Below are 21,453 nucleotides of genomic sequence, written 5' to 3' on the forward strand. Positions count from 1 at the left end.
CCGCCGCGTGAAAGGCCCGGGCGGAAACCGGGGCCGGGGCAGAAGGGAGCCGGGCTCACGCAGCGCGGCCTTACGCAATGAGCGCCGCGGCCGGGCTGGCGAGGCTGCGTGGCGGGAGCGGGACACCGGGGGAGACCCCTGCGCGGGCGGGCGGCCGGGCCCTCCTCGGAGACGGGAACGCGGGGCTTGGCGCGGGCGAATGGGCGTGATTCGAACACAGAGCTGGTCTGAGGCCCGAAACTGAGCCGGGCTGGGAGCACAGCGAGCCAGGGAATTTGGGGGTGAAGGTTAAATAAAACCTCCTCTGCACCCGGGAGCTGTACAGAGCGTGCTCCGGAATCCCTTGTCCCTCCCTATGCTGCCGCCTGGCTCTTCCCACTCAGCCTGCAATCAGCAGCGCTGCAGCCACCTCCATGCTCCCCCTAATGCACAGCTACGATAGGGCTTTGCTAGTGTTCTAGTGCTGTGTGACGTGTGTGAAGGGACTCCTGCAGCCGCAGCCCTTTGGCCTTGGGTCATAACACAGCTGCAGCCCTCCTGGCCACACAGGTTGCGGAAGGCTTTGGCAGGCACTGGCTCTGCAACACTATCCTGCCAGCCTAGGCTGGAGAAAGTTTACCCTACTGAAGACTATAAAAAAGAAAACTGAGTGCCAGAAATATGCCAAGGTATTGAGTTAAAAGGAAAGTGCAAAGTAAATAGGGTTCCCTTCCTTCTCTCTACAGCACCATATCGGGGACTTGGCCATCTCTCCCCTGCTGAGATGATAAAGCCCTGGGGGAATTCCTAGAGCAAAGGGAGTGGAATAATGATAGTTTGACTTCTATATTGGGGGGCAGCTCCAGTCAAGCACATGGGGGCGGAGGGGCAAATTCTGTGCTGGCCCACAGGGACACCATTTCAGTTTGGGTGGGAGAGGGGGCAACTTTAACTGTGATTCCAGGGGCTATTTAAGCAACTGAAAACTCTAATTTTTTTTGAAGATAACTTAGAAAATATCTGACAGGAGCACTGTATCTAATTCCTATATCAAGAAAGAAAATTAAATAAATATTAGACCCGCTCAGCTCTAATACTAACATGTTCTGACATCAAGTTGTGGCAAGTCACTTAAGGGACACTGTTTAGGTTTTAAAATTGTAATGTATATTATTTCTCAGAGATACTCTTACTAAAGTCAGAAGGGACCATCATGATTATCTAGTCTGACTTCCTGCACTTTGCAGGCCACAGAACCTTACCTACTCACTCCTGTAAAAGACCCCTAACCTCCGGCTGAGTTACTGAAATCCTCAAATCATGGGTTAAAGACTTCAAGTTACAGAGAATCCACCATTTACACTACTTTAAACCTGCAAGGGACCCATTCCCCATGCTGCAGATGAAGTAAAAAACCACCAGGGTCTCTGCCAATCTGACCGGAGGAAAATTCCTTCCCCACCACTAATATGGTGATCAGTTAGACACTAAGCATATAGGCAAGATCCACCAGGAAGATACCTGGGAAAGAATTCACTCTGGTAACTCAGGTCCCTCCTCATCCAGTGTCCCATCTCCAGCAATTGGGGATTTTTGCTACAGGCAGTTACCAATGGGCCACACACCATTGTAGGCAGTCCTGTCATATCATCTCCTCCATAAACTTATCAAGCTGTTTATAAACGAGGTCATCCAGATGTTTTTGTATGATACTGTACAATATTCTGGTCCTCCCACATATTGGCAATACCTCCCAACTTTGTGTCATCTGCAAATGTTATTAGCACATTCCCAATTTATGTGCCTAGGTCAGTAATAAAAATGTTAAATAATATTGGTCCTAAAACTGATCCCTGAGGAACGCCATTAGTAATCTCCATCTAGCCTGACAGTTCACCTTTCAACCATTGTAGTCTCCCCTTCAACCACATCCTTATCCACTGTTCAGTTTCTTCTCCAATTTAACTTTATTCTCCAATAATTTCTCATGGGGCACTATATCGAATGCCTTACTGACATCCAGGTAGATTAGATTTACTGCATTTCCTTTCTCTAAAAATCAGTTATCTTCTCAAAAAAAGATATTGGTAACTTTGTTACTGCCTCTTGAATCGAACAATTGAAACAATTGTAGAAAAATCTACACTTTTACTTTCTATCATTTAGGCTACTTACTTTTTGCAGTTCACCAACTTGGAATAGATATTTAACTAAGGAGACATCCTAACAGCCCTTTCTTATCTTAATCACCTGTTAATCACTCTATTTATAAACAAAATTCCGACTCCCTGCCTCAGGAGCCCAAGCTGGGAGAAGTTTCCTGTCTCCTGTACAGAACTCATTACATTGCATACTCAGGCTGCCTGAGGTTTGCCTCCCCAAACTCCACCCCTGGGAATAATTTCCCTCAGTGACCCCAAGAATCAGGGCTGGCTCCAGGTTTGTGCCGCCCCAAGCGGTGGGGCGGGGGGGGGGGGGGGAATGCGATTGCAATCGACGGTACTTCGGCAGCAGCTCCAAGCTCCACCATGCTACTTTCTTATTTGGTGGCAATTCAGCAGTTGGTCCTTCCCTCTGAGAGGGACCAGAGAACCCGCCGCCGAATTGCCGCCGAAGATCCGGACGTGCCACCCCAAGCACCTGCTTGCTGCGCTGGTGCCTGGAGCTGGCCCTGCCAAGAGGGGAGGACAGTCAGTCTTGGATTGACCCTGAGCCATTAACAAAAAAACCAAGAATATTTGCTGTTGAAGAAAGTCCCCAGGCAGCAACTAGAAAGTGATGGTTGGGATACTCCCCTCAATATGTCTTTGGAAAGGGATGGGGAGAGGGTATAGGTTTGGGCACCTTGCTTCATTCATGTCAAAGAGCTATCAGCCTAGGACAGAGGCTGTCAAACTTTTAGTTGGTGTGGCCACATTTTGAGACAATACCTCAGTTTCTCTCCCCATTCACAATTGCATAAATCTCCTAATCTAAGGGTATGTCTACACTGGCAGAGTTACATCGCTGGCAGTTCCATCACTGCTCAGCACTGAAGGGAAACCACTGTTGTGTGTTCACACTGTCAGCTGCCTGCGCAATAGCGTGTTCACACTTGCGGCACTTGCATCGGCATTCAGAGAAGTGCACTCTGGGCAGCTATTCCACAGAGCATCTCTTCCTCTTCTGCCGCTAAGAGTTATCGGAAGGCAGAGGGGGTCATGGGGCATCCCAGGTCCTGTCCCAATGCCCCGTGATGCATTGCTTCGCATCCCAGCAACCTCTGTGCTTCCGTCTGCATTTGGCACCATCTTTCAATGGCTTGTGTACCGCGAGCTCTGCCTCTTTGGTCTGTAGGAATGGATCCTGCACTGTTGACCAATATGCTGCTCGCTCTCGCTAACATGTCACAAGTGGCAATGGAGTTATTCCTTAAACTACAAAGGGAAGAGGAGCTCAACACTGATCTCGCCATGCATAGTAGCTATGACATGAGATTCGTTGTGGCATTCACGGAGTTGCTGACCACGGTGGAATGCCGTTTTGGGGCTTGGCAAACAAGCACTGAGTGGTGGGATCACATCGTCATGCACATCTGGGAGGACGAGCAGTGGCTGCAGAACTTTCTAATGAGGAAAGCCACATTCATGGGACTGTGTGATGAGCTTGCCCCCAGGGCTGGCGCAATCCATTAGGCGACCTAGGTGGTCACCTAGGGCGCTAACATTTGGGGGGCGGCAACCGCGGCGGCCGGATCTTTGGCCGCCCTGGTCGTCGGCAGTATTTCAGGGGCGGGACCTTCCAACGCCTCTCTCGGGGGTGGTATTTCGGGGGCGGGACCTTCCAACGCCTAGAGCACCAAAAAAGCTGTCAGCACTCCTGCTTGCCCCAGTCCTGCAGCATAAGGACATGAGAATGAGAGCTGCTCTGTCATTGGAGAAGTGTGTGGTGATTGCACTGTGGAAGTTGGCTACTCCAGACTGCTACCAATCAGTCACTAATCACTTTGGAGTGGGAAAGTCAACCATTGGACTCGTGTTGATGCAAGTGTGCAGGGCCATTAATCACATCCTTCTCTGAAAGACCGTGACTCTGGGCAACGTGCATGACAGTGTGGATGGCTTTGCACAAATGGGCTTCCTTAACTGCAAGGGGGCGATAGATGGCGCACATATTCCAATTCTGGCACCGACCACCTAGCCACTGAGTACATTAATCAGAAGGGGTATTTCTCTATGGTTCTCCAGGTGCTTGTGGGTCACTGTGGGTGTTTCACAGAGCTTAACACAGGCTGTGCCGGAAGGGTGCATGATGCACGCATCTTTCAGAACACTGGCCTGTTCAGGAAGCTGCAAGCAGGGACTTTCTTCCCGGACCAGAAGATCACCATAGGGGAAGTTGAAATGCCCATTGTGATCCTGGGAGACCACACCTAACCCTTAATGCCATGGCTTATGAAGCCATACACATGGAACCTTGACAGCAGCAAGGAGTGGTTCAACAACAGGCTGAGCAAGTGCAGAATGACTGTTGAATGTGCTTTTGGCTGTTTTAAGGCTGCCTATGTGGGGGGGAGGGCTGGACCTGGCCGATGACAATATTCCTATGCTTATAGCTGCATGCTGTATGCTCCATAATATATGTGAAGGGAAGGGTGAAAGCTTCACTCAGGGTTTGACTGCTGAGGCTCAGCACCTGGAGGCTGAATTTGAACAGCCAGAGACCTAGGCTATTAGAGAGGGTGCAGTGCAGGGCCATAAGGATCAGGGATGCCTTGAGGCAGCAATTTGAAGCTGAAAGCCACTAATACTTGGTGCTATGCTTGGGAGTGCAGTGCTTGTAATGTTAGGAGACAATTGTGATTGGTGCAGACGATGCACTGTGAAGGTTTAAGAAAATTGCCAGTTGCTTTGCAGAGTTCTGTTTGCTTTCAATTAATGGAATAAAGACTGCTTTCAAACCAACACAATCCTTTTATTAAAAAACACCAACTGGAGGAGAGAGACGAACAAAAAACCACCAGCACTGTGGGGGATAGGGGAAGGGAGGGTACCAGGAGGAGGTGGTTGTCCTGGGATGGCTAAAGATTTGTGTATGTCCAGGTATCATATGCAACCTTGTCCTTTGGAGTACAGTGCACTGGGTACTGTTCTTCAGCAGGGCTAAACTGCAGAGGGGCAGATGTTGAGTGCAGTGGGTATTTGGAGTCTGCACGGCTGGACTGTGATGTGGGAGGAGTAGAATGCTGTGGGTACAGACTGGAGCCAGGAGGTTGATAAGAGTGTGCTGGCAGTGTCGGGGGGGGGGGGCACATGGGAAAGAGTTTTGTGACAGTGGCTGCAGGGGAGGGCAGATGCGGAGCTGCTCGATTTGCAGTGCTAGTATCGCCTGGAGCACGTCCGCTTGGTGCTCCATAATCTTTAAGAGCCACTCTGTGGCTTTGTTCTGGCGTGCCGCGTTCTCCTTTCAGTCCCTCTTGCTGTCTCACCACTCCTTCAATTCTTGTTTTTCAGCCACGGAGTGCATCACGACATCACACAGAAAGTCCTCTAGTTCTTCGTGGCCACTTTCTAATTCTGCGCAGCCGTTCAGCTGGTGATAACAAAGAGGGAGGCTGGGCTTCCAAGGTCATATCTGTGAAGCCAAAATGCAACATTTTACAGAAGCAGTATTGTTTGCAACACAGAGACCACTGATTCAGTGATTTAAAACACAGCCGCTATTCACATACCTGTCACTAACTGGCTGACCCCAGGCAAGCACACATGAGCCACAAGACGCCCAAAATGGTGAGTAATCACGGGGGAAATCAGTGTTCCAGGACCGTGCTGTACACTGGGCACATAGCTCTTGGGGAGAGGCAGCACTGTAGGAGTGGCCTTATAATCATTCCTGTCCCCACATTTTCCACAGGCTCTGTTCATTATGGAAGATACCTCGCTGCTGAGGATGAGCAGGGAATCAAAGGAGGGTCTTCTCCAAGACTGCAGCTTCACCCTGGCCCTTATGTGGATCACCTGTGTGCAGCAAGGGTGCAGCAAAGTTACCCTTAATGGGGCAAGAAACAAAGCAGCTCTGCCAAAGAATCTGCAGCAGCAGATTGCCCAGTCTCTCCATGAGAGTTTCCTGGAGATCTCTGAGGCAGATTCCCATGAAGTGAGAGAGTCAATCTATGCCCTGTTTCACTGCTCAGACTAGGCATGTGGTGGTACACACATCATACAGAAACAAGCCTGCTTTCTGCAACCCTCGTGCCCCCAACAACTCACTTTAGCGATTCCCAAAATCAAAGCCAGGGGCCTCCTCTCCTGTGTGTGCTTGGCCAAGCTCAGACAGCTGTGACTGGCTAGCCTTCTCCAGGATAGAGAAGAGCTCCTGGCTGCATGCATCTCTGACCTCCGAGTCATCCTCTGCCTCTGGGTCCCCATTTTCCTCCATTTCCTTGTCCAAGATTTCCTCCTCCTGGCTCAGTCCACTCTCGACTGGCAGGTGAGTCACCGAAGTATCCACAGTGGCCTTCGCAGTGGAGGTGGGGTCACCTCCGAGTATCGCGTCCAGCTCTTTGTAGAACCAGTAGCTCATGGGCGCAGCCCTGGAGTGGCAGTTTGCCTCCCACGCCTTGTGGTAGGCGTTCCATAGCTCCTTCACTTTGACCCTGCAGTGCAATGTGTCCCAGTCACGTCCCCTTTCTGTCATGCATTGCGAAATCTGTCCGTAGATATCATAATTCCTACGGCTGGAGCGCAGCTGGGACTGGACAGCCTCCTTTCCCCAAATGCTGATGAGGTCCAGCAGCTCGGCATTGCTCCAAGTAGGGGATCGCCTGGTGCGTGGAGCAGGCATGGTCACCTGGAAAGATGTGCAGAGACCACTGCACATGTCACCGAGCAAACAGGAAGGGGACTTTCAAAATTTCCAAGGAATTTAAGGGGTGGGACTCACAGTTGGTCACCTGAGGGGAGGGCAGTAGAGTTCAAACCGATGACCAGAGAGGTGAGACCAGGCATTGTGCGACATCTCCCAGAGGCCAACTGCAGCGCTGTAATTGACCAGAGTGTCTACACTGGCACCACGGCACTGTAGCCTGGGTGCAGAAAGCTGTACGCCTCTCGTCGGGGTGGTTTTTTTACAGCACTGCAACTGCACAGTTTCTGCACACTGAATGGCTTGACAGTGTGTACACCTCGGGAGTTACACCACAGAAAGCTGCTTTACTGCACAGAAACTTGCCAGTGTAGACAAGACAAGGCCTGATTCACAATCGCATAACAGCCATGAGCAAACTACAGTAATTGCTTACGTGAAACAGTAATATAAGATATGTATACATAAAGTATTTTAGCTGTTTCTCTTTTTTAATGAAATTTTGCAGTTAGAAATAAGGAGGAAAGGCCAGCATATATAACAGTTAGGTGGCATGGAGGCTGTGACTCTATCCCCTGGATATCAGGGTTGGAAGGGACCTCAGAAGATCATCTAGTCCAACCCCCTGCTCAAAGCAGGACCAAACCCTAACTAAATCCCCAAATTGCCCCCTCAAGGATTGAACTCACAACTTGGGATTTAGGAGAGCAATGTTCAAACCACTGAGCTATCCCTCCCCTCAACCAGCATTATGTGATTACTGATGTAGTTAAAACACCCTATCCTTCCTAGAATCAGGATCAACCTCTATTGTTGTGCAGCCAGGGAGCTCCACAGATCTTCTGGGAGTTTTGCCTCACAGAAGCTTTCTCCTGGAATAGGTCCGCATTTCTAACCAAGATACTGATTCCTGGAGTTTCCAAACAAATATATTTTACCTAACACAAATTACTTTCATTATCAGGAAAAATAGTTCACTCAGCTTTATTTAAAGATGAATGATCATAAATTACAGTTGAATGCTACATTATGTGCCAGGAATAGCATCCAACCTTAGTAGGAACTCTAATGGACTTCCCTCCCTCTCCTAGCTTATGAATTTCATTTTTAAAAAACACGGAATGGATTTTCTCCTACAGATCTGGTTGCTCTGTCATTCATTGTATAATATCATTCTGAAAAGATAGGAGGGTAATGTTCACATGCCCCAAGGAGAGAGACTATGGGGAAATTCTACCCTCATTTCTCTGTATGAAATATTCCATTGAAATCCTATCAAACATGGCCCATTTCCATTAAAGGGCAGTGACTATCTTTTGCAAAAATGACACTATCCTAATTAATAATTTAAATGTTTCAAAATTAATAATGTATACAAACTATGCAGTAATAGCAGTTATCTTCTTTTCGTGGTTCAACTCTTAAGGAAACACCAGTCTGTTTTAGTAAGAATGAATCCTGACATGATTCTGGAAACTGGGCCAACACATCACTGATTATGCACTTTGGAGGAAAGTGGGGGAAGGTAGAGAAGATTTACAGTTCTTGAATCTCTCTTCATTGTGCTGTGTCCATAAAAGACTGCATATAAGCAAGGTGAAGTTCTTACGGAAGAGAGAAATTCTGCAGTGAAGAGTTCAGCCACTGTTGTTTTTGATGGTGAAGTTCTCTTAGAAATTGATTATAATAAACAGTTCTTCTGAGAATAACATCTAGACACCTTCATACTAAAAGAGCATGCTTTCTTAAACTCTGATGTTGCTTGAAAATACTCAGGGCTTGATAGCCTTTTACACTAAGGTCCCTATACTCCATGGAGCATTAAGAAGCCTTAAAAGGGGTAGAAATAGGGAATATCCCTTGCACAGGGAACTTCCCCAGCTGGCATAGAGATGTATAATGACTTGATGCTGGCCCTGGTCTCTGCTCCTGGTATATGTAGTTATGGCCAGGGTGCATTGGCTTCTCCAAAATACAGGGAGAACAAAGGTGACTTAAGACCACTTTCATCCTCCCTCAATTCCTGCCCCAAGCCCAGGAATGGTGTAACAGTACCACTGTATCCAGCAAATCTAATACAGATGTTATTTAAAAACATTCAGGAACTAAATGACTCCTCTTGGTTTAATTTTTCAAATCCTTGAGAAATTCTGCATAGAATTCTCAATTATATTTGTTAAATAAATACATACACCAGTTTTTGAAGACTGATCAGGTATAACTATTGCATGGTTAGTTTCAGAAAGAGTAGAGGGGAATCACTATATCACAAGAATATTCCCACTATCAGTAAAACAGGTTTAATATGCATGACACTGTTTGAGTATTACTAAGGGTAGGTCTACACTTACCTGCCGGGTCAACGCGTAGAGTTCGACTTCTCGGAGTTCGAACTATCGCGTCTAATCTAGACGCGATAGTTCGAACTCCGAACGCGCTCCCATCGACTCCGGAACTCCACCACCGCGAACGGCGGTGGCGGAGTCGACGGGGGAGCCGCGGACTTTGATCCCGCGGCGTCTGGACGGGTGAGTAGTTCGAACTAAGGTAGTTCGAGTTCAGCTACGCGAATAGCGTAGCTGAACTTGCGTACCTTAGTTTGACACCCCCCCCAGTGTAGACCAGGCCTAAGAGTTTAGTAGTTGCTTCATTTCTGTACACAGTCAGTTTTCTTCCAGTACTGAATGTAATTGCAAAGCCTCTCAGAGTCCTTGGGTATGAAAAGAATTAGATAAAAATAAATTCCATTTTATTTGGGCTATGTACTGCCCTCAATCAGTGGCAGAACTCCCACCAGTATCAGGGGATTTGCATGTACATATTGAGGAGGTCAAAGTAGTATATGTTTCTATATATTTAAATAACTTGTTTGTTTCTTTGCCATCTAAAAATAAGACACTTCTATCAGTGCAGATATGCAAAAAAGAAATCTCCTCATTGCTAAACGTTCCTAAAAAAATAACCAGTAGAATTTGAAACACACATCCAAATAAGCCAATAAAATGACATTTCGGTAAGTGCAATTCTCCCTTTTTTAGCTGCACTTCTACAGAAATTTAGGGATAGCCTGTGCATTTAGACACAGCCTTCAGTATGGGACGGAGTAAAATGTTCAAAAGCACCTTGCTACTTGGGATCTTCAGTTCCACTGAAAGTCAATGAAGATAAATGGGGCGGCGCTGAGGTATGGGAGAACCTTATTCCCCACCATTTCCCTGTACAAACCTGCTGGAATGAGATTATTAATTGTAATTCTAAAATGATTTAGAGATTATCTAAACAGTGGGCAGCTGAAACTCAAATTAATTCTGCCTGTCAGGAAATGCTTTGAAATCTTCATAGAAAGAGGAGTGACCCTTTGGATTAGTTTGGTGTTGCTTTGCTGAAATGCAGATGCAGTCAAATTTGTTTGCCTGTTACACAAATTATAGTTAATAAAAGCTCCTCTTGGTGCTCATTGTTTGTAGCATTTTTAGCTCAGGCATACATTTGCAACAAAAGCATCACAGGCAAATCCATGGTTCATGCTTTGCTTTTTTATGCTATTTGGAAGTTGTACTTCCGTCATAAAGTGTGATTAGGGGCAGAAAAATTACTTTGTAAAAATAGCAAAGAGTCCTGTGGCACCTTATAGACTAACAGACGTTTTGGAGCATGAGCTTTCGTGGGTGAATACCCACTTCGTCGGATGCATCTGCTCACTCAACAAATCAGCTCCCTATTTTTAGAGTCTAATTCACTTGCTTCGGTGACAAAAATAATTTGTATTGCTTTTTTACTTCTGTTAGCAGTATAGAGTCAACGTACCTACATATGAGAAAATGAGCTGGATTCTATTCTGGCTCAAACATCACTAGCAGAATTGTTACCTACGTTCCAATTGTGCGGAAGGAGTGTCAAATTTTGCTCTCAGTTACCACCAAAGACAAAAATCAAACACACCAGAAAGATAAGAAACCAAACATCCTAAGGCTCAGATTTGCAAAAGTGTGCAGCACCAGCTGCTCCCATTGTAACACTTGTGACCAGATTTTTAGAACTTGTCAGCACCCCATATGCTGAACAATTTAGAAAAACTTATTTTGGTGCCTAAATAATTGCTAATCTCATTGAAAATCTGGCTCCAAGTCTGTGTAACTATGGGCAAAGTTGGATTGCACAGGGATAAGGCAGAATCTTTATTATTAGATGTTAGAACAAAAACCAGAAAGAATACAGTCCACTTTTCAGATTCCAACTTGAGTTTACAGTGTTGGATGTTAGGGGGAAAAAAGTACTTCAAAATTGAGCCAATTTGATCTGAAAGTCACTGAGAAGCAAGCTACATGGAACCTACACTGCCATTCTGAGAGAGTCAGTTTACAAAGTAGAATCACTCTTTGGGACAGATCCTCATCTAGCATTAATTGGAATAGGTCCATTGATGTCAATGCAGATGCACTGATCATAGAACCATAGAATCATAGAATCATAGAATTCAAGATCAGAAGGGACCATTATGATCATCTAGTCTGACCTTGTCATAAACAGATAGTTAAGGGTTAAAGTCTGTTTTACCTGTAGAGGGTTAACATGCAGTACCTGGTGACCACCTGACCAGAGGACCAATCAGAGACGAGATAATTTCAAATCTCTGTGGAGGGAAGCCTTTGTCTGTGTTCTTAGTTAGTTCTCTTTTTGAATCTAAGAAAGGCCAGTCATGTCTCCATGTACTCCATGACTACTCCTGGAGTAGTTTCTACTAATTAATAGTGAGTATTAATTAGAAAGGCGAATTAGTCTTATGATTTGATTTCTATATTTGCAATTGTGTGTTTGCTAAAGGAAATGCTTTATTCCTGTTTGCTGTGATTTTGCTTTGACTGAGAAAGGGGGGAGGGGGAATTCTCTCCAGAGATTGATAAGGTTATACCCTATGAGTGTCCAGCTTGGGCTCATAGAGATTCTGTATTTTCTTTTTGTTCTCTTAATAAATTCTTTTCTTTTCATTGGACTTGGTTAATTCCTTCCCTTGGGGAAATTCAGGGGAAGGGGAGGGGGAAGTGGGCTGCTTCCCTGTGTGTAGAGATTCAAGGCGTTTGAATCCAGGTATCTCTCTTCAGAGCAGGCTGGAGAGAGGGAAGAGAGGGGAGGGGGAAGGTTCCTCCTCTGTGAATTGATCTGTGTTCCCAGGGAGTGTCTTTGAAGGGAGACAGGGGGGAAACAGGGGTGTCCCGGCCCACGAAATTGACCGGGTGGTGGCAGCCAAAGGGGAGACCTACCCTAGGATTTTAGGGTGGGGGGATACATGCGGGTCCTCACTTTGAAACCGGCCAGTTTCAAGTGAGGGTAGACCCATGACAGACCTCCTGCAAGATGCAGGCCACATAAGCCGATCCACCCACTCCTGAACTAATTCTCTCCCTTGACTCTGCTGTTGAATGCTCCAAATCATGATTTAAAGACTTCAAGTAGCAGATAATCCACCAGCAAGCGACCCTTGCCCCATGCTTCGGAGGAAGGCGAAAAACCTCCAGGGCCACTGCCAATCTACCCTGGAGGAAAATTCCTTCCCGACCCCAAATATGGCGATCAGCTGAACCCCGAGCATGTGGGCAAGACTCTCCAGCCAGAGTCCGGTACCCTCTGGAAAAGGCTAACAATATCCCAACATTGACCCTTTGTACTAATTACCAGTGTGGCACGTTATTGACCTATTGACTAAACCCGTTATCCTATCATACCATCCCCTCCATAAACTTATCCAGCTTAATCTTAAAGTCATGGAGGTCCTTCGCCCCCACTGTTTCCCTCGGTAGGCTGTTCCAGAATTGCACTCCTCTGATGGTTAGAAACCTTCATCTAATTTCAAGCCTAAATTTCCTGACTGACAATTTATATCCGTTTGTCCTCGTGTCAACATTAGCACTGAGCTGAAATAATTCCTCTCCTTCCCTGGTATTTATCCCTCTGATAAAGAGGGATACATTTAAAGAATGCAATGATATCTCCTCTTATCCTTCTTTTGGTTAAGGAAAACAAACCGAGCTCCTCAAGTCTCCTTTCATACGACAGGCTTTCCATTCCTCGGAACATTCTAGTGGCCCTTCTTTGTACCCGTTCCAGTTTGAATTCATCCTTCTTAAACATGGGATACCAAAACTGCACACAATACTCCAAATGAGGTCTCACCAACGCCTTATATAACGGGACTAGCACCTCCTTATCTCTACTAGAAATACCTCGCCTAATGCATCCCAAGACCGCATTAGCTTTTTTAACGGCCACATCACATTGCCTAATCATAGTCATCCTACGATCAACCAGGACTCCTAGGTCCTTCTCCTCCTCCGTTACTTCCAACTGGTGCGTCCCCAGCTTATAACTAAAATTCTTGTTAGTCATCCCTAAATGCATAACCTTACACTTCTCATTATTGAATTTCATCCTGTTACTAATACTCCAGTTTACAAGGTCATCCAAATCTCCCTGGAGGATATCCCAATCCTTTTCCGAATTGGCAATACCTCCCAACTTGGTGTCATCCGCAAACTTTATCAGCCCACTCCTACTTTTGGTTCCAAGGTCAGCGATAAATAGATTGAATAAAATCGGACCCAAAACCAAACCTTGAGGAACTCCACTGGTAACCCCCCTCCAACCCGACAGATCACCCTTCAATATGACCCTCTGCAGTCTCCCCTTTAACCAGCTCCTTATCCATCTCTGGATTTTCATTTCGATCCCCATCTTTTCCAATTTAACCAGTAATTCCTCATGCGGTACCGTATCAAACGCCTTACTGAAATCAAGATATATTAGATCCACCGCATTTCCCTTGTCTAAAAAATCTGTTACTTTCTCAAAGAAGGAGATCAGGTTGGTTTGGCATGATCTACCTTTCGTAAAACCATGCTGTAATTTGTCCCAGTTGCCATTGGCCTCAAGGTCCGTAACTACTCTCTCCTTTAAAAATTTTTCCATGACTTTGCATACTACAGATGTTAAACTAACAGGCCTGTAGTTACCCGGGTCACTTTTTTTCCCCTTCTTGAATATAGGAACTATATTAGCTAATCTCCAGTCAAACAGTACAACCCCCGAGTTTAGAGATTTATTAAAAATTATCGCTAACGGGCTTGCAATTTCACTCGCCAATTCCCTTAATATTCTAGGATGAAGATTATCCGGGCCCCCTGATTTACTTCCGTTAAGCTGTTCAAGTTTGGCTTCTACCTCAGATACCGTAATGTCTACCCCCATATCTTCATTCCCGTCAGTCCCTCTACCACTATTCCTTAGCCCTTCATTAGCCTCATTAAAGACCGAGGCAAAATATTCATTTAGATATTGTGCCATGCCAAGATTATCCCTAATCTCCACTCCGTTTAAAGTTTTAAGCAGTCCCACTTCTTCCTTCTTGGTTTTCTTCCTATTTATATGGCTAAAAAACCTTTTGCTATTGGTTTTAATCCCCTTCGCTAGGTCCATCTCCACCCGGCTCTTTGCCTTTCTCACTGCTTCCCTACACCCTCTGACCTCAATAAGGTAGGTTTCTTTGCTGATCCCTCCCATTTTCCAGTCTTTGTACGCTTTCTGTTTTTTCTTAATCACCCCTCTGAGACGCTTGCTCATCCAGCTCGGTCTAAAACTGCTACCTACGAACTGTTTTCCCTTTCTCGGGATACAGGCCTCTGACAGCTCCTGCAACTTCAACCTGAAGTAACCCCAGGCGTCTTCCACCTTTAGATCCCTAAATATGTTAGTCCAATCCACTTCCCTAACTAGTCGCCTTAATTTAGTAAAGTTAGCCCTTTTGAAATCGTAAACCTTAGTCTCAGATGCAATTTTGTTTATCCTTCCATTTATTCTGAAACGAATAAGCTCATGATCACTCGAGCCAAGGTTGTCCCCTACAACTATTTCCTCAACAAGGTCCTTGTTACTCACCAAAATCAGATCTAAAATGGCATCCCCCCTCGTCGGTTCAGCAACTACTTGATGAAGGAATTCATCAGCTATCACGTCTAGGAAAAGCTGAGCCCTATTATTATTACTAGCATTTGTTTCCCAATCTATATCCGGGAAGTTAAAGTCTCGCATGATCATACAGTTCCTATTAGTATTTACCTCCTTAAAAACATTAAAGAGCTCTCTATCCATATCCAGGCTAGATCCCGGCGGTCTATAGCACACCCCAATCACTATCCCAGGGGACGCTCTAGTAGTTTTCTTCCCCAATGTCACCATTGCCCAAACAGACTCCGTATTATCCATTGCATTGCTAGTTATTTCGTTACATTTCACCTCATTATTGACATACAATGCTACTCCCCCACCTTTACCTTTGTTTCGGTCTTTCCTAAACAGCACATACCCTTCCATACCTGTACTCCAGTCATGGCTACCGTTCCACCATGTTTCGGTTATTCCTACAATATCTGGTTTCAATTCTCGGACCAGGAGCTCCAGTTCCTCCATTTTGTTACCTAAGCTTCTGGTGAACAAACATCCTAATTTTTGCTGTTTGGCTCCTCTCACCCTTTTCACCCAACTTGGTAGGGACACAGTACTACCAGTATGACCTGTCGGTCTAGTATCCGTCCCCTCCCCCCTTCCTTATACCTAACCCTCCCCCTCTGGCTATATCTGTTGTTATCCTGTTGTTCTCACTCTCAATGTATAAATTTGGTGTGGAGAGTACGTGGACTGTCTCCCCACAATGTCTAGTTTAAAGCTCTTTTAATCAGATGAGCCAGCCTCCCTCCTAGAATTCTACTTCCTTCCCTACTTAGGTGGAGCCCATCCCGTGAGAACAGTTCTCTGTCCCCAAAAGCCTCCCAGTGCCCATACATCCCAAAGCCCTCCTTGTAACACCACTCTCTCAGCCAACTATTTATCGTCACGATCTTGTCACCCCTTTGGCGCCCTTCCCTAGGGACAGGTAGAATCCCACTGAAGATCACCTGAGCCTCAATTTCCTTGAGTGTCTTACCCAACCTGGCATAGTCTCCCTTGATCCTCTCTAGCGAGAATCTAGCCGTGTCATTCGTTCCTACATGAAGGATGATCAACGGGTTCTTACCTGCTCCTCTTAGGATCCTTTTCAACCTCAGGTCCACATCCCGTATTTTAGCGCCTGGTAGACAGCACACCCTTCTGTTCTCTGGATCGGCCCTGGTCACAGGCCTGTCCAACCTTCTCAGTATGGAATCCCCAATCAGATAGACCTGCCTTTGCCTGGGGACAGTGCGGTCCTCTAACCTATCCTCCGTCCCCCCTGGTTGCAAGCTCCTTCCATTCCTATCATCCCTTGTGGTTCCCCTTAAGCAATCCTGCATCCTTCCTGGGCCCAAACTTGGTGCTGTCTCCATCGACTCCTCCCCTCTTTCTATCGGACTAGCCGCTCTTCTCTTTTTCCTTGCCCTCCCACCGTCAGCTACCACCTGCTGTACCCCTTCCTCATTCTCCAAACCTTCAAACCTGTTCCTTAGCTCTATTTCTCCCTCACTGGCTCTCCATTTCCCCTTCCTGCTTCTCACGGTCACATGCTTCCACTGCCCATATTCCTCATCTGGCAGTCCCCCCTCACTGGCCTTAGCCCCTGCTTCCCCCTGTACTCCTGGGCATTCCCCTTCAGCCACTGCTTGCCATTGCTCCATCAGCTGCTCGAACCCCCTTCTATGCTCTACCAGGGTTTCTACCTGCAGCTCTAGACCCTGGATCTTTTCCTCCAGCAGCTCTATTAGGCGGCACTTCATGCATACATAGTACTGTTCTGGGTCCCCCGCTAGGACCATGTACATACCGCAGCTGCTGCATGCTCTCATCCTCGGTGTGTCCTCTGCTGCTTGGCTCATGGCTGCTGCTGTCTCGGCCTCGCTCGGCGTTCCGACCTGGGGAACACAGGAAACACGGTGCCGCCCCCTTCCGCCTCCCCCTGTAAACTCCCACTCAAACTCCCCTGTTAGCAGCCCTGTTCGCCGGCTGTGCCGCTGCCTGGCTGGGTGGCCGCTTTTATAGGCCCCTCCTCAGCCTAGCTCCGCCCCCTACTCAGGGCTCAGCTGCCTGCTCAGCAGTCTGCCCCGACGGGCCTCTACAGATAGATACAAGCACTACAAAGACAGATGCAAATACACAAAGACAGATGCAAATCCAAATACCTGCTCCTCCAATGGGAACTCTCCCACTCAAACTCCCCTGTTAGCAGCCCTGTTCGCCGGCTCCCGTGCCGCTGCTCGCAGAATATTAGGGTTGGAAGAGACATCAGGAGGTCATCTAGTCCAGCCCTCTGCTCAAAGCAGGACCAACACCAACTAAATCATCCCAGCCAGGGCTTTGTTAAGCCGGGCCTTAAAAACCTCTAAGGATTGAGATTCCACCACCTCCCTAGGTAGCCCATTCCAGTGCTTCACCAGTGCTTCCTAGTGAAATAGTGTTTCTTAATATCCAACCTAGACCTACTCCACTGCAACTTGAGACCATTGTTTCTTGTTCTGTCATCTGCCACCACAGAGAACAGCCTAGCACCATCCTCTTTGGAACCCCCCTTCAGGTAGTTGAAGGCTGCTATCAAATACCCCCTCACTCTTCTCTCTGCAGACTAAATAAGTCCAGTTTCCTTGGCCTCTCCTCGTAAGTCATGTGCTCCAGCCCCCTACTCATTTTTGTTGCCCTCCTGTGGACTGTCTTCAATTTGTCCACATCCCTTCTGTAGTGGGGGGACCAAAACTGGACACAATACTCCAGGTGTGGCCTCACCAGTGCCAAATAGGGGGACTAATCACTTCCCTTGATCTGCTGGCAATGCTCCTACTAATGCAGCCCAATATGCCGTTGGCCTTCTTGGCAACAAGGGCACATTGCTGACTCATATCCAGCTTCTCATCCACTGAAATCCCCAGGTCCTTTTCTGCAGAACTGCTGCTTAGCGCTGCATGGGATTCTTCCTTCCTAAGTATCAGAGGGGTAGCTGTGTTAGTCTGGTTCTGTAGACTGCTTCCTTCCTAAGTCAGGACTCTGCACTTTTCCTTGTTGAACCTCATCAGTTTTCTTTTGGCCCAATCTTCCAATTTGTCTATGTCATTCTGGACCACATCCCTACCCTACAGCGTATCTACCTCTCCCCTGAGCTTAGTGTCATCTGCAACCTTACTGAGGGTGCAATTCATTAATAAAGATGTTGAACAAAACCGGCCCCAGAACTGACCCCTGGGGCACTCTGCTTGATACAAGCTGCCAACTAGACATCAAACTGTTGATCACTACCCGTTGAGCCTGACAATCTAGCCAGCTTTCTGTCCACCGTATAGTCCATTCATCTAATCCATACTTCTTTAACTTGCTGGCAAGAATACTGTGGGACACCACATCCAAAGCTTTGCTAAAGTCAAGATATATCACATTCCCCACTTTCCCCACATTCACAGAGCCAGTTATCTCATTATAGAAGGCAATCAGGTTGGTCAGGCATAACTTGCCCTTGGTGAATCCATGTTGACTGTTCCTGATCACCTTCCTCTCCTCCAAGTGCTTCAAAATGGATTCCTTGAGAACCTGCTCCATGATTTTGCCGGGGACTGAAGTAGTTCCCTTCTGTAGTTCCCTGGGTTCTCTTTCTTCCCTTTTTTAAATATTGGCACCATATTTGCCATTTTCCAAACATCCGGGATCTCTCCCGATTGCCCTGAATTTTCAGAGATAATGGCCAAGGGCTCTGCAATCACATCAGCCAACTCCCTCAGCATCCTCTGATGTATTGCATCTGGCCCCATGGACTTGTGCATGTCCAGCTTTTCTAAATAGTCCTTAACCTTTTCTTTCACCACCAAGAGCTGCTCACCTCCTCCCCATACTGTGTTGCCCAGTGGGTGACCAGATGTCCCGATTTTATAGGGACAGTCCTGATTTTTGGGTCTTTTTCTTGTATAGGCTCCCCCCACCCCCTGTCCTGATTTTTCATACTTGCTGTCTGGTCACCCTACCCAGTGCAACAGTCTGGGAGCTGACCTTGTCTGTGAAGACCGAGGCAAAAACAGCATTGAGAACTTCAGCTTTTTCCACATCATCTGTCACAATGTTGCCTCCCCCATTCAGTAAGGGCCGCATACTTTCCCTGATCTTCTTCTCGTTGCTAACATATGTGTAGAAACCCTTCTTGTTACCCTTCACATCCCTTGCTAGATGCAACTTCAGTTGTGCCTTGGTCTTCCTGATTTACACCAGGTGATCTGCCCTTTAAGCACAACTCATGAACTGGATCTTTACCTTGTTAACTGTGGCAGTCATTGATGCAGTGGTATCCTTGAATTCCCCTTAATGTTTTGCAGCTTTTGTTGATGTGTTTGCTTTACATTTTGTTTTTGACAGTAACACCAGTTTTAAGGTGGTGTTTAATACAACAATGAGTTAAGTATGTGTGAAGCACTACAATTGTTTTAATTCACAACAGCTCCACTTTAGCTTCCTCTCAGTTTGAACATTATGATGTTGTGGAAGCTACATTATTTAGTGAGCTTACAGTAGAGTCTGCTGCACTCAAGAGAACAATCCAAGCAAGAATCATAGGCCTAGCATTTCCATGAAGTTTCCAGAGCTCAACTAGAAACATTAAAATAAGCTGGGCTGTGAGCCAATGGCAATATTTATACAGTCGATAATGGCAGCATGGCCCCACTGAGACTATCTGATTCAACTGCAGTTGTAATGGTCCTGTTTGTCATTTAAAAAATAGTTCTCAAAAGCAGTTATGAGAACTGTTTTAAAAAATAAGGTTACTATAATAAATATCTGTAAAAGTAGTTTATGTTTCTGGATGCTGCGTATGAGTGATTGCCCTAGGATTTCCTTTTGCTTCTTATTTTGAGGACTTTTTATATTTCAGGGATAGATTAACTCTTTATGTCGCTGTGGACCATGCCTAAAAATGTTATCACCCAACCTGTTCCCCCTCAAAGCAGGAAGTTAAAAAGCACCACTATCTGATGCAGGGGCGGCTCCAGGCCCCAGCACGCCAAGCGCGTGCTTGGGGCGGCATGCCGCGGGGGGCACTCTGCTGATCGCCGGGAGGGCGGCAGGTGGCTCCAGTGGACCTCCCGCAGGTGTGCCTGCGGAGGGTCCACTGGGCCCGCAGTTTCGGTGGAGCAATCCGCAGGCACGCCTGTGGGAGGTCCACCAGAGCCGCGGGACCAGCGACCGGCAGAGCGCCCCCCATGGCGTGCCGCCGTGCTTGGGGCGGCGAAATGGCTAGAGCCGCCCCTGATCTGATGTCATGTTTACATGGTATATGAAGAACATCAACATATTCATAACCAAATTAATGTTTCAAATATATTTTATCAGTTTACGTCTATCTAGTCATCATTCAAAATCAAGGACAATCTTTGGGGCCCACAAAACCCATGGTGATGAATTCCCTAATGTGGGTACTCTTTAAATGTCAATTCAAATCTCAGAATTAATCTTTAAAGTGAGTTTATAGCTTTATTTATTGTGGAAATATACTTAATTTCTAAATGAAAATGACTGCTAATATCAGCCATTTGTCACAGTTTTTCTCATTCCCCACTACAGCCACGGCCACCCAATGGCTTTTGGAACCATGAAGTCTGAGGCTAAGAGTTCTCCAATTCTGGATGGTACATGACCAATTCATTGCTATTGGGGGAACTATCCAGGCAGCCATCTGTGGTGCTAGGATTGATGCAAACTCCTTGGCTCACAGCTGAGCTAACCCATTCAATGAACTGGTACAGCAGCCTCCAGCCATAAGAGGGCAACTTAGTAGAAAACCTAATTCATCTATAAACAGATGGTAAGAGCATGACAGAGGAAAAGAGAATCTGCCTCCACACTTTCAACAGTAGCAACAGACTGCTGCCACCCTGATGGATCTAAAAGAGTTAATATCAGAGGAGAAGGGCAGGGGACTTGGCCTCCCCACCTTCAATAGTGACAGCAGCAGTGGCAGTCCCAAAGGTGGGTCAGAAGAGAGATCCATCCAGCCATCTCTTACCTTCAACAGTGTCAACAGCAGAAACTCTCTAGAGAGCAGTGTAAGAAGAGGCAACATAGGGGGCAGAAAAAAGGAGACCTGGCATACCCCACCTTTACTACGTGCAGCAGCTCCCCTTAGAGTATGGGAAAGCAGGGAGGCACTAAAGGGAGGAAGAGGATGGGAGAACTCTAATGAAGGAAAAGAAAGATGTGAGGCACTCTGGGAAGAGACCATGAAGTGAGGTCCTGTCTGCACTAAGATATTTTGCACTGTTGCATAGCACAGTGTAGCACCACCAGTGCTAGCAACCATGGAAGCACAATTGTAGACCAGGTTCAAGTGTTCTTACTATTGTGTCATCTAATCCTGATGATCCCAGACCTACCCAGTTTCCACTCTCAAATTCTGCACTGATTCTGAACCCATCAGGTGCTGTTTGTATACTCCAGAGGACGAAGGAATGGTGTCATAGAGGCAGCTGACCTTTCACTTGCCTCCCCTCTGCAGAAGAAGGGAGAGATTTCTGCTTATGTCCACAGCAAAACTTGCTGCATGGTTCCTTTGCAACATAATCACCAGTGTAGTATAGCATTTGAAGGATCACACATTTTCAGTCTGTGAAAGGGTGAAAGAAATTTTGTTTCAATTGACATTTC

The 21,453-nt window shown here is 46.6% G+C and overlaps 1 protein-coding gene across 1 annotated transcript in view; it reads left to right on the forward strand.

Annotated features, from left to right (window-relative positions):
* Positions 1–9,928: 9,928 nt before the first annotated feature.
* The window catches only part of LGI1 (leucine rich glioma inactivated 1), a 40,788-nt gene continuing 29,263 nt past the window's right edge, over positions 9,929–21,453 (forward strand). Inside the window, exon 1 of the mRNA XM_039483069.1 lies at positions 9,929–10,006. The gene's annotated coding sequence lies outside the window, so the exon portion shown is untranslated. The remainder of the gene's footprint in view (positions 10,007–21,453) is intronic.

Source organism: Mauremys reevesii, linkage group 7 (genome assembly GCF_016161935.1).
Source record: "Mauremys reevesii isolate NIE-2019 linkage group 7, ASM1616193v1, whole genome shotgun sequence".
In the NCBI taxonomy this organism is placed as follows: Eukaryota; Metazoa; Chordata; order Testudines; family Geoemydidae; genus Mauremys; species Mauremys reevesii.